Source organism: Ambystoma mexicanum, chromosome 1q, assembly GCF_040938575.1.
Source record: "Ambystoma mexicanum isolate Mex_15411 chromosome 1q, UKY_AmexF1_1, whole genome shotgun sequence".
NCBI classification, from domain to species: domain Eukaryota; kingdom Metazoa; phylum Chordata; class Amphibia; order Caudata; family Ambystomatidae; genus Ambystoma; species Ambystoma mexicanum.
In genome coordinates, this window is record NC_090922.1 from 654,643,409 (window position 1) to 654,659,089 (window position 15,681).

The following is a 15,681-nucleotide window of genomic DNA, read 5'->3' on the forward strand; positions in this document are numbered from 1 at the left end:
AGGATGTCTTGCTCCTATTAAGAGATGTCTCCACTCTTGGCATGCCTTCTTAATAGCGAGTAGTTCCTTCTCAAGGACTGTGTAGTTTTGTTCCTAAGGAAGTAAGGTCTTTGACATGTATGCTATGGGGTGTTCGAAGCCCGACAAGGAGGCCTGTTTTAACACTCCCCCAATAGCTGAATGTGAGGCATCAGTTTCGAGAACAAATGGTCTTGTTTGATCTGGTAATCTCAGGATAGGTGCAGTAGAAAAGGCAGTCTTAAGTTTGTTGAAGGCTTGTTGTGTCTCGGTAGTCCATATATATTTCTTGCCCTTTTGAAGAAGAGTGGTCAAAGGTTTGATGGTTTTTGAGAAGTTAGGGATATATCTGCGATAAAAGTTCGAGAATCCCAGGAATCTTTGGAGCTCCTTTACCCCTTGAGGAGCCTTCCATTGCAGTATGGCATGTACCTTTCGTGGATCCATGGAAGCCCCTTCAGCAGAGAGGATAAAACCCAAATAGGGGATACTAGTTTGATGAAACGAACATTTCTCCAATTTAGCAAACAGGTGATTGTCCTGTAAACGGTGGAGTACCTCGGACACATGGCCTACATGTTCTTGTAGATTTTTGGAAAATATTAATATATCCTCTAAGTAGACGATTAAGGAATGGAGGAGTAGATCAGAAAACAAATGGTCAACGAACCTCTGAAAAACTGAAGGAGCGTTCGTTAATCCAAATGGCATCACACGATACTCGTAGTGGCCAAATGGTGTGCGGAAAGCGGTTTTCCATTCGTCTCTGCTTTTTATCCGAATCAAATGGTACGCTCCACGTAAATCCAGTTTCGAAAAGACTGAAGCACCCCTGACTGCTTCGAGGATGTCTTGGATAAGAGGTAAGGGGTATCTGTCTCTGTAAGTGACCTTGTTTAAACCTCTATAGTCTATACAGGGTCGAAGTTCTTTGCAATCATTCTTTGGTATAAAGAATAGGGAAGCCCCTGCTGGACTTTTGGATTCGGTTATCAATCCATTGCGTACATTAGTTTGTAAATATTCCCTTAAGGCTTCCTTTTCTGGGTTAGAAAGAGTATACATTCTTCCAAATGGAATTTGAGCATCTGGTAACAACTCAATGGCGCAGTCATCTCGTCTGTGGGGAGGCAACTCCTTGAATTCCTCGTTGGAAAAGACTCTGTGAAATTTATGATAGCTCTCAGGCAGCAGATTTAGATTCATTACTACAGAAGAGGAATTCTGTGGTGCCACTTGAGCTTGGGAGATATGTAGGCCAGTGTCACAGTGGGGTAAGCATGTTGCAATGCAGTACTCAGATCCCAAAAACATAGTTCCGGCCTTCCAGTTGATATAGGGGTTATGTTTTGATAACCAAGGAATTCCTAGGAAAATAGGATAATGTGCTGCCTTGATAAGGTCAAAGATCACCTCTTCTTGATGTGTGTTTATCTTCATCGTAAGGACCGAAGTATTTTCTTTGATGAAGCCGGAGGGCAGTGGTTCTCCGTCTACTCCTTCCACTAGTATAGCGGTGGTCTTGTATAGATGGGGTATCTCATGTTTGTATGCCCAATAAATGTCCATAAAAAGACCTGCCGCACCACAATCCACCAGTGCTGGTACCTTTTCGATTATAGTGTCCTGGAATTGGATGGTTAACGGTAACACTACCATTTGCGGGGCATTAGTCACGCAGTTGAGGGAACGCTTCAAAATGGACTCGTTCACGGTTCCCCTTATGAACGGGTGGATGCGTTTCCCGAGCGCCGTGGAGGAACCAGGTTACATTCTTTAAGTACATGTTTGTCGGATCCGCAATACATGCACAACCCCAGAGTATGTCTCCTGTTCCTCTCTTCAGTTGTAAGAGGGCCTCGAGTAGTGCCTATTTGTTCATAGGTTCATCTTCGGTGGAACGGGATGTCTTGAGTGTATCCCTTCTAAGAGAAGATGGTATTCCTTTTGCCTTTCCTTTCCTTCTCTCCGCATTTCGTTCTTGGATGCGATAATCCATTTGAAGAACAAGAGTGATCATCTCTGCAAGATTATGTGGGTGGGGAACACGAGATAACTCGTCCTTTAATTCCTCGTTAACATTTCTTCTGAATATGGTTAAGAGGGCATCATCGGACCATGCTGTTTCGTTAGCCAAGTGCTTGAATTGTGTTATAAAAGACATTAGTTCCATGGTTCCTTGCCTTAAATCAAGATGGTTTTCCTGGGCTGTAACCACTAATTCTCTGCGACCAAACATGGCGTGTAGGCTATTGAGAAACCCTGCCAAAGAGTCTAAGAGTTGATTGTTAGTGGTGACTAAGGGAGTAGCCCAAGCTAGAGCACTACCAGAGAGGTTAAATATAATAAAACTAACCTTGGACCGTTCTGTAGGAAAAAATCCCGGTTTCAGCGTAAATTGTACTGTACAAGAATCTATAAATTCTTTAAGCTTCCTGGGGTTGCCTTCATATTTTCCCATAGATAAGGGTCCTGGAGGTAATTCAGTCCTTGTATTTGCCATTTGGCAGAGCAGGGTGTTTTCATTCTGTAATCCCTGCATTTCTGTATTCAAAGTCTGCACCACAGCCATCAACTGCTGGATTTGTTGATCCATGCTTCTACTTTTATAGGCGTTGCTATCTCTTACAACCTCTTACAACTTTGGTACTCAGACGGGGTACTCACGGCTCTTCGGAATCCAAGATCTGACGTGAAGAGGTAAGAAGCGCCCCTGGGAATCCCTCTCGGGGAAGAAAACCCAGACTATGCAGATGTAGAGGAGGATCAGATGCACAATGTCCGTAGTGTCAGGTAGAAGGATGAAGATTCCAATCCAATCGGTGCAAAATGACTGAAGATTCTTGAATGCAGTAGAACACTTGGACGGCTGTAGCAAGAAGGAAAGGAATGGGGCAGCAGAATAAAGAGACAGAGGAAAGACAGAAGAATGAAAGGAGAGAGAGAAGGACAGCTGGAGTCGTGAAGAAGAATGTATAGGTATGTCAAAGCGGAGATAGAGGAAAGGTAAGCGCAGACAAAAGCCGCGAGCGGCTGAAAACAGAAGCTGCAAGCGCAGGCTACCAAAGCCAAGGAAAAGAAATGCCGAGGGCGGCAGAAAAGGTAAGCGCTAGAAATAGCCGCGAACAGCTGGAAAAAACAGAGGCCACAAGCGACGGCGAAAAAGGAAAGGGAGGCAAAGGATGCCAAGGGCGGCGGAAAAGACAGAGAGCAGAAAACAGTGCTGAGGACGGCTAATAGGCGACAGGCTCCGAGCGGAATAGTCGGGAGCGGGAGAAAAGGAAATGGAAAAACCGAAGAAACGGTAAAAGACGAAGGAAGGGAAACAGGAGGAGGGAAGAGGGAGGACTCAGAAGGAGGTCGGAGTGGGAGCAGGTACCAAAAGATACGAGCGAGCAACAACAAGGGAGCAATGCGAACAGAGTAGCAACGCAGTTACCAGTTTGTTCGCGGGGAATAAGTACGAACAATTGGTAGAAAGAGAGGACGGACAAAGTGAAAGAAAAGGACTAGACCTGTATTGTTAGTGGATAGAGATGTTGTCAAGGAGCCGCCATCTTGGATTCCACTGAGTATATCGTGGTTGATGTAACTTCCAGTGTCTCCATAGGCTTCTAGGAGTTCTTCTAACACATTCTCGACGGTTCCCACTCACTTTGACCACTGGTCACTACTGTGTTGTTATGTGTGGTGGATTACTCTTATAGTTGTTGTCATGTGTCCTGGAAAGGTACCAACGTGGGGCAGGGAGAGGAGGGATAGTAGGGGAGGGAAATAAGAACAGAAGTTCAGAAACACCTGTGACCTACACTGGAGACACTGCTGAGATAAGGTTGGTGGTCATGGGGCTCAGTACACCAATTAGGTAGCCTCTACATAATTTGCAATTCTATTTTTAGGTACAGTGATAGTTCCGAATAGGAGAAACAATGCAACCCCTGGCTCAATTAAGCCCTAAAATGTGGGTTTATCCGAAGAAAGAAAAACACACACACTAACCCATCCTTTCAGTTTAATAAGGGTACACATTTTATTTTATTCAAATGCAATGTTTATATATTTCAATGTTTTAAGCTTTCTGGAGTTGTTCAATGTTGCTTATGGAATGGCTTCACATTGTGCACCTCTGGAGTGTTGACTGTTGTAAAATAATGGGCTGGTCTTCTCTTTGGGAGCGGTGATGTTGGATTCTTCTGGCTGGATGGGAGAAGAGAAAGTTAACAGTGTGGAGGGGCACTCAGATGTCAATTGTTTAGGGGTGAATATGGTACTATGGGATAGGTTTTCAATATTAATTAGGTGCCACGGATGCTGATCTTGGGCTACAAGATCAATTTACAATGGAGAAAGAGAAATAGGTTCCGCAAATGTCTCTGTGCACACTTTGGTAGCAAACTCCAAATGCTAAAAAAAAATCTAATGACATTAAAAATGTAGTGTTTAATGGTAACAATGTTAAATAGAGATGAACATGTAATCAAATAAATACAAGATTTCCAATAATGACAATGTTGAACAAATAGATTTGATAATTTTTACAATATTTGCAATTTCACAAAAATACAACAAATGTTTAGTAAGAAATCTAAACACATGGGTTCATAATTCATAAAATAAATTGATTTAAATAAGAACGGAATAGTTCAAAAGTCCGTTGTTGAGATACATTTTCACATACATTGGGATGCCATCAACTGTATATTGTGTCTCTATACGATGCGTTTCGGGCTAGGATGCCCTTCATCAGGTATGGACAATTCAAGAATTCAACCAATTCCTACGAATTAAATACAAAATGTATAATGTCAGTCTGACATGTAATATTTCAGTTTGAATTTACAATTTTATGTTCAGATTATATGCTGGAGCCAACTGACCTTGTCGTGCTGGCGCTGTGGCCTGACTATTGAAAGTAAGGATTTGTATTGACTGCTGTTGGAATCTGCTCTCGCATTGAGAGTTAGATCTGTTGACAAAATAAATGGATCCTTCATGAGTGTGATCACATAGGAAGGGCTGGAACTGGGACAAGTCGTTGTATCATAGCGTTGTGTCTCAATTCCAAGCCCTGCAATGAAGTATAGCACAATCGTTTTTAATTGGAAGTAAAAAATGACTCACCTCAGTGTGAATACACACAGTGTGTCAGAGAAATGATCTTGAGTCGAGTTCGATTTTTTAGCTGCTCGCTGCGGTTTTGCAAAGTTCTGTATATCCTGAATGAGTGCGGTGGCACTTGATTTCATGAATCTGCCTATGGAAAATGATAACTCTGTTTAAGTTTGAATTTAGCCTGACTGGGATGTCATGAATATATGAGTTTGTGATATAAGTAAACAATGACACCTGCGTCTTCATGCACAGTTGAACTTCTAGAGTTTTTTAATTTGTGTGCCTACGCCAATGTATCTTCGTGTTATTGTCGGGAGAAGAGATCTAGTGAGGGGAGGGGAAAAGAGGAATGCTTTGATTCCACTCTTGGCACCCCTTGGATCCTCAACTAGCCTGGGTTAGGCTATGGAGTGGAGGATCAGTGCAGGGATGCAGACGGTGCCGAGCACTGAAGATTCTTTGCAACTCCTCCCTGGGAGTAGAATCGCTTGCCCGGGGCCACCAGGGAGGCTGTTTGAGGTAGAGGAAGCCTCACCTGGTGCCCAGGGAGCAGACGTGGCTGCTTTGAGGCTTTGATGTAGCTTGGCCAGGGAAGCCATCAACACCCCATGAGATCACAAAACCAGTGAGGGTACTGAGGACATAGCAACGGGTCTGGCACTGTGTGTTGTTGGGGGAATGGGAGAAGGCCATCTGGGGAGTGGGGGAGCTGGCACAGAGGAGGGGGGGGCACTTGGTGAGGGCCTGGGGGAAAAAAGCATTTTCTTTGGCCAGCTATAAAACTACACATAGCCTCAGCTATATGTAGTCCATACACTGGAAATAGGCATCCCGGACTCCCATACATGCAATAACCAGGACAAATCCCGGCATAGCTTCAAACTGGAGAAGGTACCAGCCGCCACAGGGAATGTGGCCTAATAAATAAGCACAAGTCACAAGACCAATGACCACTTGGAGCAACATGCCTGAGGGGGCTGGCCCCTTCCTACCTGTGAAGCTAAGCAGGGTCAGTCCCTGTTACTGCACAGATGGGAGATAGTCCACAGTCCTGGATCCTGGATGTTTTCTTAATTTTAAATATCTCATAACACACTAAGAAAACAAACAGCATCCGCATTATTTTTTTTAAAACTGTTCTACTGTCAGTCCTTGAAAGATTAGAAAGCAAGTCTATGTTGCCTTCACATTTGGGTCACGTAATAAGTGCTGTGAGCGGCTGGGGAGAGATGAAATTATAGCCCATAACACGGGTAGAAGACCTTGGTAGGTTGCTGGCATACCTTGGAATGAGTCAAGCATGCAAGTTAGTATGACCTCGGCTCTCCCCTGGGCCCATGTCTGTGTCAGCCAGGTGCACCGTTACAGTGATAGAGTAGTATTGTTTTCAAAGTAACTGCTTATTAGGCCTTGTTCTACTGTGGATAACGAGCCCAGCAGCATCCACATGGACAGAGACGGACAAGAAGGCTGAGACCAATGGCCTAGCATCCCCTATGGAGTGGGCCGGCCATGTATAGGGTCTCGCCAACCAGTCTCGTGGGTTTTCACTGTATGTAATGATGACATAGATGATGCCAGGTGCCCTTTTAGCTTACTGCACACCCCTAATTTGGCAGAACGTTCAGTGGCAGCAGAGTTCTTTGCTGATGCACTTTCCTTTTGTAGGAATAGAAACTTGTTATCATTTTAAGCTGTGTCTTGGGCCTTTTTCCCTTGCATGTGGTATGTTTTCTGGTGTGAGCGTGCAGGGCTTTGTTACATTGTTGACCCCAATGTGATCCCAGTGACATTGACAGAGGCTTCCAGGCTACTTCTCCGAAGGGGCAGTGCTCACCTGCAGTGACCAGTCTCAGACACATCAGTCCCAGATGTGTGCAGGGGCCGTTTTTACAGAATTCCTGCCTGCTCTGGGGAGCGTGCAGGCCATTGTTCGGACCCCGTGGCATAGGAGTTCGGGAAAACACGCAAATATCAGTATACCATTGCAAGTGATAACAAGTAGGGGAATAGTATGCTTGTGTGTGAAAAATGGGGATTGTGCAAATAATGGAAGGGTGTGTTTGATTGCGTGGTAAAGGAGTTTTTTTTTTGCTTACAAATCTTTTAAGAGGAATAAACAAAGCAGTGTAGGGAGCCTTCTGAGTGAGGGGAGATGATGGTACCATTTGTTTTGTGACATGGAGGTAAACAAGTAGAAGCTCTGCATAATTATTGGGCTCGGATATAGTAGTACTTGTTGTAGTTTGTTATTTTAGCCTGTTGTTTTAGTGTATTGCAATTTTGAAGGCCCAAAGTGGGTTGTTGTTAGTATGGCATTTTAAGTTCATTGAATGAGTGTAGTGTGGTATTGAGTGTGCCTGAAGGGAAGGGGAAGGAGTTTTGACAGGGGGCAAGGGGGAGGAGGGGACAGAAAACTTGTTTTTACTTTGACAACTGCAGCGTGATCAGCATGCGAGCATAAGCTTAGGAGATCTGACCGTGTTATTTGCTATATGGGAGGAGGGACCCCATTAGAATACATGTATAGCGTGCTGCCATTGTACAGGGACAAGATCGAAAAGTACCACAAGTAATGGGTGCCAAGGACACGAGGGGGGATGCCCTCTCTAAGCGGGACTAATGTCCAGCAGAGGGACTCCCAGGACCTACCTTGTTTTTTGCATATTTAGGTAACTTTGGGTCTCACCCTAAATTACTAGGGGAATCCAGACATTGACCCCTTGCTCACTATTCTTAGATAGGCACAGCTCCACCCTACTGAGGAAGTCCAACCAGACCGAAACACGTGTCTGGAGTTGCCGTTGGTACTCTTGTTCAGAGTTGAATTGCTTAGCATTTTGGTGCTGGACTGCACTAGGGCAGGGCAAAGACTGATACGTTTTAGATATTTCTCCTCTGTGAAAGATAGTGAGCTAAGGACCCTGGGTAAGTTTCTCCTAACTAGGACTAATGTCCAGCAGAGGGACTCCCATGACCCCCCTTGTTTTCTGCTCCTGGCCAGAGCAGGACACCCACAATAGGGGAATGCTAGAAAACATGAGCACATCTTTTGCAGCAAAGTACAAAGGCAAGCAGCTGCAGAAGAGGAAATAGATTTTAGATCTTTGGAAGATGATTGAGGACACGGAGGACTCCGACGATGGAGGGGCACGGCATGCCCAAGGAGGGACCGCAATAATAAAGGGGAGTGGAGCCTCATCAGAACATAAGGGATTATATCCATTAGCTGCACGCCCAGCAACAGGATACACTAACACGACCTATGTTCTCACCCCAGCCACCGCGCTTACACCACCACACATTTCCACCCCAATTACTGCCCCACCTCAAGACTGTAAGGGGCAGAGAGAGTTAGAGTAGAGCTGACACGATTAAGAACAACACAGAGTGAGGGAGTGATGAAAAAGAGTGGACTAGATGAATGGCGGGCGGGTGACATTTTATTTAGATTGGATAGTACAGCCATTGAAAAAACAGGGGCTGATGGTGGGCGAGCAGAGAGCATGGGATATAAAACAGTGAGGTCCGATAGAGAAACAGACAGAGAGTTGAGGGAAGATGAATGGGAAACAATAGATGAGATTGAGGATGAAGAAGAGAAGGGACAACGGGCACCAGAGATAGTACTGCGAGTGGATAGCTTGTGGGGGCCACATTTGAGGAATAGATAGGGCTGAGAGGCAGTTGCAAGGAAAAAAGGAAGTGTATGGAGGAAGGAAGGGAAGTGGATGGGCACGCAGATGCCACCATTACACAACAGTCCGGGGAGAGCGGAGCATGTGCCCTGGGCACAAATGGATAAAAATAATTTGATCAAGGCACTCCCACCCCTTACTGCTGGGGCTGGGAAATGGATGTATGCATTCAATAAAAAGAATGCAGGTGTTCCTCTAGCTGTGGGGATTTGAAATGTTTGCTAGTGGCAATTGTCAGTGATCAGGCCGGGGACATATGGGTCAAGGCGGGATTTCCGGGAGTGAAATTGGACAAAGATGCACATGATGGGACACCTTTCAACAACATTAGGGAACAAGTGTGGGATGCGCCACAGCGAATACATCCCGATACCCCAGACTCACAGTCTATAATGCAATACACTATGGGAGAGAATGAGGAGCCCGCTCAGTACATTATCAAAATTCAAGATATGTGGAGGGCAGCGACAGGAGACCAGAGGGACCGATCAGTTCATCATTTTTATTTCGTTATAAAAAAAAGGGGCTTACACAAGGTGGTGCAGAAGTCACTCGACATAATAGTGAGCATAGAAGCGAAAGGGTGGGTAGAAATTCAGACAATAATAATACTCTGTTGTAAAAGAATTAAGGAGCGTGAAAAGGAAGCAGCGCAGCGAATACAGGCAGAAGAAGCGAAACTAGTGCAGAAAAAGCTAGCTAAAATGGCTGTAGAAGGGACAGCACCTGCATCTGCATCAACAGAACTGACAGGGAGAACACAGGTGTCCGTAGATGCAAGGATAGCAGCATTTTGTCAAGGAGGAGGAGGACAAGGAGAGTTGGAGGGGGGCATCAGCACTCTGGCCCCAAGAGGCAACAAGGAGGTCAGCAGAGGGGCAGGGGTTGGTTCAGAGGAGGAAGTGGGTGATTTGGGGTTTTGGGGCATGGGAACTCGAGGTTGTGGTATGGGGCACTCACAATGTTAGAGCTGTGGGAAATGGGGGCACTTTTCAAGAGAATGTAGGAGCAGGCCAGGGGGAGTTATAACCCATATATCAACTATTGTCCATATCCCCAGACACAAGGACAGCTCCAAATACCAGCTTCTATACTGTATGAGATCCATCAGGCATATACTCAGTTGCTCCCTCGACTGCCAGGTGCACAAATGCAAAACCAACAAGCTACCCAGCCACATACGCCCCCGCCCAATGCTTTAGATGGAGACAACATGCCCACAAATGATGTTGTACCTAATGACACTGTTGTATCTTACCAGACCCATGGGAAGTAAACCTTTTTCGTTCCCTGGTACAAATACCTACCATGACTAGGACAGCCCACAGAAAGCTCTTGCATGCCCAGTGCTATCCATGCAGTCCAATCTGACGAGGAACCCTTGGTGGGCACTGGGAAAGAAAACAAACACTTAATCTTTATGGTTGACACAGGTGCCACAAAATCATGCATCAGTGAGGGAAATTTCCCGCTATCATGTGAAACTCTTGACACGCAGAGCTTCTCTGGGGCTGTCGCCACAGTTCCATATACTAAAGAGGTTGATATTAAAATAGGGGGGAAGGTGGTGCAGGCTCCCCTGTTATATTCGGAATGTTCCCCAATAAACCTATTGGGCCGCGACCTACTTAGCAAATTGAACATGACTATCTCCTTTACAGACAGTGGGATAGTGTGTGACACCCGAGGAATGTGTGCAATGAGAGCCATGGTTATCATTATATGCAAGAGGGAGATAAGTAGTGGTGTGTGTGATTCCCGTGGACCCACACATGTTTATGTATGGGATTACAGTGCTTCTTGAGGCGGTGCTCCAAATTGGCAAGGGTTGCTGGCGAGTGCCAGCAGATTTTATTTTTTACCCTGTGGTGACCCCCGAGTTAGTGGCAGAAACAATATTGTCTGTAGATTTGCAATGTCTGGTGCTTTCAGCAGAGCAAATTGTTGTCATAGGGATTGACCCTGATGGGTGCGAGTGACGCACAGTGCACTGTATTGATCTTACAGAGCCTCTTAGGAAGGTAACTGATGCAGAATTACAATGGTGAAATTGTATTGGCTATATTTATCCCCTTTGATATTATGGTACAGTACTGGAAAGTTCAATGTGCCCTCATGGCCCTTGCAGCCCCATTTCATTGATGGAAACCTAGAACAGGTACCTGAAGGACTTTGGATGACAAATGCCCATGATGTAGGACTGTTACAAGGAGTGACCCTGGTAGAAATAACACTTCAGCCAGGTGCTGTTCTGCCCGATTGAGAAAGTACCCATATCAAGGGAGGCGGAGGAAGGGATTAGGGACACCATCACTGCCCTATTAAGCCAGAGAATCATAGTTTCAGCCAACTCCCCATATAATACAACTTTCTATACTATAGAAAAGGCAAAGAGGGCAGTTGGAGGATGATCCAGGATTTACACCCCTAAATGACATCATACAGGCTGGATTTCCTGTGGTTCCAAACCCTGTGACAATACTATGCAATATCCCCAAGGAAGCGACCCATTTTATTGTAGTGGAGCTCAAAAACACTTTCTTTTCCATTCCACTGCACCCTGACTCACAATACCTCACTGCATTTACACATGGGGGAATGAGATTTGAATACAAGAGACTGCCTCAAGGGTACTTCAACTCCCAGAGTATTTTTAAGAGAATTCTCCATGCAGCCTTAGGAAGTATACAAGTGCCCAGCATGTTCATCCAGTACGTGGCTGATCTGCTGGTGTGCAGTGACAGTGAACACCAGTGCAGCAAAGATTTGATAACACTTACAGCAAGGGGTACAAGTTTGTGACAAAGCCAAATTACAATATTGCCTGCAGGAAGTATTGTGCTTGGGGAAATTGATATCTGTGAACGAAAAAAGGATAAAACCTGAATGTGCTGTATCTGTGCGTGCCACTCAACGGCCCACCACAGTGAAGGAGATGCAAATGTTTCTTGGTTTGTGTATTTATTGTAGGGCCTGGATACTCGACTATGCAGCCGACACCAGGCCCCTTCTGCAGGGCCTTGAGGAAGCCCAAAAGACTGATAACAAGATTGTATGGGCAGAAGGCATCCTCACCATTTCGATGCCCTCAAAGAAGTAATATCTACTGCTCCAGTGCTAGCCACCCCAGACTATACACAAAGAGATTTACCTATTTTCTCACTCCACTGGCCAATTTATGACTGCAGTATTAACACATAAGAGCACGATGGGCCACAAATCATTGGCCTACTACAGCAGCATTTTAGACTCAGTAATGCAGAGATAATTTGCATGTGAAAAGGCACTTGCTGCTGTGGAATTTGCAATTGATTAAAGAGCTCCACTATAGTAATGGGTTCTCTGTCAACTTATATGTGGAACACACAGTGTTCGCTATACTGGAGGGATCAAAGTCCACTCTAACAACACAAAGAGCGTCTACCTATGAGGTCATCCCATCCAGCACAAACATCCAATTGTAATATGCAAAACAGTAAACCCTGCTATCTTTCGAACTGAAATATGCACAGACAAAGACATGGCCCGACATGATTGTGCATCTAATGAGGGGGAGGAGGATGACATTCCCAAAGCAAAAGATATCCCACTCAAGGGGGGGGTCATCTTCATTAATGGGTCTGCAACATTTGACCAAGGCACAGGCTTAAGACACAAGGGGCTCGCTGTGGGGCACGTGGTGGATGGAGAATATGAAACATAAGTGCAAAAGAGATTGCCAATGCACTTTTCAGCTCAGGCGGCGGTGCTTGTAGCACTCAAAGAAGCGCTACAAGCATCACACGCTTGCGACGTGACCATCTAATCAGATTCAGCGTATCTCACTACAACAGTGCACGCCGATCTTGCATGTTGGAAGAGGAGGGGTTTCAGTAGGGCACCACATTAAAAAAGAACTGGGTGCACTGCTTGTCATTGGCATTTTTCAGTTTGGGTACACAACCCTGCAAAGATCACCATTTATCACCCCATGAGGAGGTCACAGGTCGTCGCATACACATGCCCTTGTCTCCTGTTAGGAGAGCATCAGACGCCCATATGGAAGCATCTGTGTTAGGATAAGAATTTAACAACTACATGAACACCATAACACGGGCCATTAAATGTGTCCCTCATGGGTCGCACCACCCTGATCAGAGGAAACACTAGGCACTGCAGCTGCTGCACCACCTGATTCCTCACCCACTAAACATTTACTTCCAGGCAAACTCATCTAGGTGTGGAATTTCATCTGCAGTTGGAATAACCCCAGGTCATCTTTTCCACTCCCCTAGCAGTGAAAGTGAAGGAGCTCTGCAGTTGGATTAATTTATCAGATTGCCGGAGAGCACCCCAGGGCACCACACAGTAACCATAACAGCATATTTCTACACCCAGTGGCCCTGAACAATTACATACTGGTACAGATTAGCTACATCCTTTTCTACCACTTTGTACCAGTACCACTACAACACAACTGCTAAACACAATATTTTGCACAGAGGGTGCACTCTTACACCCTCCCAGACTCCCTCTCTCTCTCTCTTTCTCTCTCTCCATCTCTCTCTTTTTGTCCTTCTCTCCGTTTATCTCTTTCTTTGTAAAATATAATTGCTTTTCAGAAACATCTGAAGATGGAATCAGTCCTCTCAAATGACTCCTTGTATGCATTATATTATATATTGTGGGGTCGTTTGCAATTTCTATGTTTGTTTTATGCATTTATTTGGGAGTTGTTTTTATATGGGTGGCACTCTTAATATTGTATCTAAGACTAATAGAAATGCAGCCATGTCTTTACTGTCCCCAATACACAACAGCAGGGCCGCAAACATACATGCCAGCATTAACAGTTCTGTCCCTGTCACAGGCCCAGCCACTGGTTCAGGGTTTTCAGACTGTATTGCCAGGTCCTTATTATTCCCTAATGTTTTTCAAGGTACAAGGTTTACTAATGGCAATAGTAGTTGTACAATTATTAATTGATATTTACAAAGCTCTAGGCACATGAAAATACAAACAAAAAGGGCAAAGTATGATGCCTACCATGGATTTGGCATGGATGCTATAAAAGATGTGCACCACACAGAACTGTCCAATAGTTGGTATACAGACGTTAACACTGTGGGGAGAGATAAAGTGAATGGAAGTCGGTATGTCTGTTCATTGATACCGCATGCATCAGGGGCCCCCAAGGTCTCAGTGCTACAGGGAGTACCCATTCTAGGGACTCAATGGCTGGTCCATCTAGCTCTATATAGGATACGAGGCACGTTCCAGGCACATAGTGTGAGGCTGGATGTATTGGATGTAGATAAACTGCAATACAACAACAATCCTAAAAGCACCCAGCGTCTGCCGAGATAGCATTTGGTGTTACAAGGACTTAAATATGTGGCGAACAAGTGGCAAGAAATGAACCTGAGTTGTATGGCGGGAGGCTTAAAAGGGTTCTAAGACAAGGCCCTGGCCCGAGTGAATACAGCGTGTGCACCATTCTGGATTGACCATATCACAAAACTAAGATGGATAGAGGCAATGGAAAAACACTGAAAGTGCACAGAGAAGAAACATATGGACTCTGCTTTTACAATGAAGGGACTGTTTCAGTAGGGGCCAATGAACATTGTAATAAGACGTTGCTCATCCCAGACCTCAAGAAAGGCACAGCTGCAGTTATGCACCATTACTTGGTGTACTTGCACCTCCCATTATCATGGAGGGACTACTGTGCGCTAGCTTCCTTGCACTGAATGCTGCTTTTAATACTCGAAGAGCATCTCCAAGTGGGGGCCAGCAAACTCATCACCACCAATAGCAGTTCCTACCTCAGAAGAGCCTACCAGAAACCCATTACAGACCCCGGAGTTCCACATCCTCCCTGAAAATGAAAGAAAATAAAAGTTGCGGAGGAAGAACAGAGCAAACAATTTAACCGAACTTCTAAATGAGATATCTGATGAGTACAGGCTATTCAGTAGCGCAGAAATATTCTTTGCATCACTCTTACTGCCTGGGGTCCATGCAGCTGCTAACGCCAAATGGCTCCAGATTGTCTGCTGGGAACTGAGACAGCTGGAAAATGACACGGAACAAGGGTTCAACATCATAAAAGTAGACTTGCAGGCAGGCCTTACATTTGATGATGATGCAGAACCGCTATTTTCTTGATGTAGCGTCACACAGCAATGGAAGGAGTCGTGTGCAAAAAGATTGGAGATTCATGCTGCACATTCGTACCACCTAATGATGCAGAGAATGGCTACCTCTTGCAAATAATAGGAGCTGTACACACCCTGGGAGTACGCATGAAAAAGGAAGCTGGAATACAAAGCAAGGACTTGTGTAGAAATATGTTCTCCTGGTGCCCGTCCTGGATGGGAGCAATAGTGAAGATGTTGGCACCCTTCATCGTGTTCGTATTGGTCATCTTTTGCACCTGCCGGCTGTGCCTCAGATGCTGTGCCAAAGCAGTCCCTAATAGCGCTATATTGATGGTCTCAATTGGGGTATCCAATGCACATAGTGGTACCACAGAACACGATACCTAGACAGATGACCCAAATAAACCCTGCATGGTCCAACTTCAGCAGCGTTTACGCCCCCATGGCACTATCACTACACCCTCACCAGAACCTGAGAACTATACATAACATTGGGTTGATTTAGCTGGGGATGGGGGATGTATATATATGAGTTGCACCCCTGATAAGTATGCCCAACCTGGAGCAAATCTGTGCAATGTGTGTAGAGCATGGGATCCTAAGGAGGGATCACCACCATATTTGGAATCTGAACAGTTAGAAAGGGGAATAGGCATGGGTAACAATGCGAGAGAGTTTGTTAATGTAGAAATAACAAAAGGGGGGAATGT

At 45.2% G+C, this 15,681-nt stretch overlaps 1 long non-coding RNA gene across 2 annotated transcripts in view; it reads right to left on the reverse strand.

Moving 5' to 3' along the window:
* Positions 1 to 4,043: 4,043 nt before the first annotated feature.
* The window catches only part of LOC138521785 (uncharacterized), a 187,752-nt gene continuing 176,114 nt past the window's right edge, over positions 4,044 to 15,681 (reverse strand). The window contains exons 3-4 of one of the 2 annotated variants that reach the window (XR_011283117.1): positions 10,136 to 10,219; positions 4,044 to 4,215 (exon numbers count right to left, since the gene is read on the reverse strand). This is a non-coding gene — a long non-coding RNA (uncharacterized lncRNA). The remainder of the gene's footprint in view (positions 4,216 to 10,135; positions 10,220 to 15,681) is intronic. The other variant, XR_011283118.1, reaches the window with a different exon arrangement.